Consider the following 3,632-nt stretch of genomic DNA (forward strand, 5'->3'; position numbering starts at 1 on the left):
GTAAGAAGAGTTATCTTCAAGTGATCGGGGAAATTTCTTTGCTTGGCGTAAATTGTTAGGAGTCTTCTGTGTTGGTCGAGATCATCCTTCGATCTATTATTCTAACATGGTTCAAGCTTTCAAGCATTTAGTCTTAAGATGATATCCCTGACCCTTTATCACTTAAGAACTATTTTACACTTTCAATGAGTTTCTGGCACACACTTTTGTCAAATTTTTTTTGATGTTCGAAAAGGCAAAGCACATACTAGGTATTATTCACTTTTAGGAAGAAGCATCTATGCCTTGATAAGCTTATGATGTGTAGATAAATATGCTAATATTTATTTATTATTTACACATTTTATGGATGAGATTACACTTTAAAAAGATATTTTTATGTTTTTATTGTAGGTACAACAGATAATAGAAGTGAGGAAATGTAGAAGAGACTTGGAGCAAAAGAGCATCATTGAGGATTGGCACCTAGGCGCTGGACCCCTGGGCTCCTACGCGCCAGTCCTCACCTAGACAACCCAACAGTTTGACGCCACGAGGAGCCGCGATACTAGGGCCTAGGTGCCTATGCCTACTTCAACAAACAAAAAGACTTTCACATAGGCGTGTGCAATTGCATGGAGCAGTTTTAATAATTCTGGAAGCTTGTCGTGAGGAGTTGCTAGGAGGTTGTGGAGTGGTTTATTATGCTGAGTAATAGAGTTTATAAAGAGGAATGTGTTAGCGGGATTGATGCTCTTGGGGTAAGATTGATGAAGGGGGGTTTCTAGGATTGCTAAATGTGGAGATATTGATGAATTGGGAGGCTTAGTTTGTTGTGGAATCCTTCTTCTTTTTCTAGTGCAGAGGAGAGGGAAATCCTTCAGGAGTAGCAACCCAGGTTTAGGAAGAGTCATTGTTAAGCATCTTCAGGTTATTGTAAAGAAGAGGAAGATAATTCTTGTTTGTATTTATTGTGGTGATTTATTTGTACACATTTGGATAGTGGACTTCTCTTGTTTCAATGAACTGGTGGTGTTTTTCTCATGCTTCTTGAGAAGATTTCTTTACCTTACATTATGATGATTAACTAGGATTTATAGGAGTGGAAAGTGCTTTTAAATTATTTTTAATTATTGAATGTGATGATTAACCTTCACATATTCATTTGCTTTTCATTCTAGCTAAGTGAAATATTAAAATGTGTGAACCGTAATGACTCTGGAGAGCTATGATAATCATCTAGGTTAGTTAAAATGAACTATGTGGTATATGTTGATATGCATCTTAGGGAGATGCAAATGTTAGTCAAATATATTTTAACCGGTTAATTACAGAATTTAAAGAACTAAAGTCATTTTAATCAATCATTTTTATGCACTCGGGAGAGGGTAAAGAAGAGTGTTGCTCCTATTTGTCACAAGCCTATTTTATAATTTGCAGTTTACATTCCTATACTCCACTTATATCATTACAAGGGAAGATATTTCTAGAACCTGATATTCATCAATTCAAACCTCATTAAGTAGGATTTATATAGGATTTATTCTTTATAATTGCTTTAGATACTTTATGATTACTTCATATAACTGTGACACAAACTAGTTTCCAAGATAGGAACTAAATAAGTTGACTATAACTTTTCCTATTTTAAAATTACCTCATTCTCTGTGGGATTTACATTCAATACTCTAAAATCCAATATTAATGATACGACACGTGCACTTGCGTGAGCCCCCTATGTGTAAAAGCACTGTAAGCGGTATAATGTTTTTGGCATTGTTACTGGGGATCGACAGTGATTTAATTTAGGAAAATTTTTGTTGGACTTCAAGGTTTTAGACTTGAAAATAATTTAGTGTTACATGCTTTTGTTTAATTGTTTATACTGTTTTAAGAAAACCAAAGAAAAACAAAATATTTTTGTTTGAATGTGTGTGAACTTTTAGGGATCACTATTTCGTGTATGCGTAGTATAGGACCTATGGGACTTGTGATGCGCCTAAAATATATAGTATTTTTAGACACATTCTTATACCTATTTTTGAGATATTGCACTTTAATGGAATGCATTTTTGTGTTTTTCTTTCAGGTACAGGTAAAAAGGTGAAAAATGCTTAAAGAAGTGAAAAAGAATAATATTTGGAGCAAATAGGTCAAAAATGTGCAAAACTGTTTTGGCTCTTAAGCGCCAAATCCAGCGCTTAAGCGCCGGGTAAACAAAGAAGGTCGCGCCTAAGCGCTAGAGGCCCCGCGCTTAAGCGCCAGTGGCAGTTATTGGAGGAGTAAATTTGGTTTTTACAAAATTTGAAGAGGTTTTTGAGGCACTTATTGGCTTAATAGGTGGTTACAACCGCCATGAGCAAAAATTATTGTGAAAGGATGCATCTCTTGGGGAAATACATCGAATCAAGACACATTTTCAAGAGATACCAAGACACCTTTTGGAGAAGATACCAAGACACCTTTTACCAAGACACCTTTTGGAGAATCATAAAAGAAAGAAGATTAAGACTTTGAAAGAGGTCCTGAAAGCACAGGAAAAGTTTTGAAATTTAAAAAATTGGGGAGTTAGTTGGAGAGATTTTCAGGCACCACATATTCATCCTTTTTTTTATTTTTACTTTTATATTGAGAGTGGTGTAAAAGAGAAGAGATTCAAAGGAACTTCAAGAGTTTGGTGGAGAATTTAAGATAAGTTTTTATCTTTTGTATTATACTACTTTTGGTTTTAATTGACACTTATTGTTGGTTTGACAATGATTTCTACTTTTAAACTAAAGTGTGGTTTTTTTTCTCCATAGATTAGGAGTAGTTTTCTTTATCTTTCTTCTTAAAATGATAAGTAATTAAGTGTTAGATGGAAGTTGTGGAGAGTACTGATCTTTAATGTTGGAAGAAGTTGTGATGATTTAAATCCATGTACTTCATTTACTTCTTGATTTGGCCAGTCCAGATGTTAAAATTTGTTGTGAGAACTGTAAGAACCGGAAATGGTATTGTCCAATCAATAATTGGAAAGAATCACATGAGGTTGTATGAATGAGAATGTAGTTCATATGATTGAGTGCAAATAAATAGGAAAATATTCATTGAAGGGTGTAGAGTTAGAGGACTTTAAAGTGACAGGTTAAAGCCCCCAACTTGGTTTATTTTTTTAGGTTCTGATACGAGATGTTAGCCCCCAGGTGGAGGGAATCGAGAGAACTCTAGAGTGAGAGCTAGTATTTTCTCTGCCTAGCCGGCCTCCAGAACCATTTAAACTTTAAATTAACCAATTTTTTTTATAGCATCTCTAGTAAGGGTAAAGAATATTATTGCTCCTATTTGGGACAACACAATTTGCATACTTCCACACATAGATCCACAACATAATTCCTATACTTATTACTGATTAATGATAAGGAGAAAAATATGTTCATATTTAGTGCTTTTTTTCTACAAAAACTCAAGTTATCTTTTTAAGTTTGTACTGTTTTTGTCAAAATATTAAAATTACCAAAAAAATTTAAGCTTTCTTTACTGCAAAAATGTCTTTAGTTTAAATAATTATCTTTTTAAAAATAGAAAGTTTTCCAAAAAGTGCATATTGCATATCTAAAAATTAGAAAGTTTTCCAAAAAGTGTATACTGCATATCTTCCCTATGGGTTCGAC

Source organism: Phalaenopsis equestris, unplaced genomic scaffold, assembly GCF_001263595.1.
Source record: "Phalaenopsis equestris unplaced genomic scaffold, ASM126359v1 Scaffold223152, whole genome shotgun sequence".
Lineage (NCBI taxonomy): Eukaryota > Viridiplantae > Streptophyta > Magnoliopsida > Asparagales > Orchidaceae > Phalaenopsis > Phalaenopsis equestris.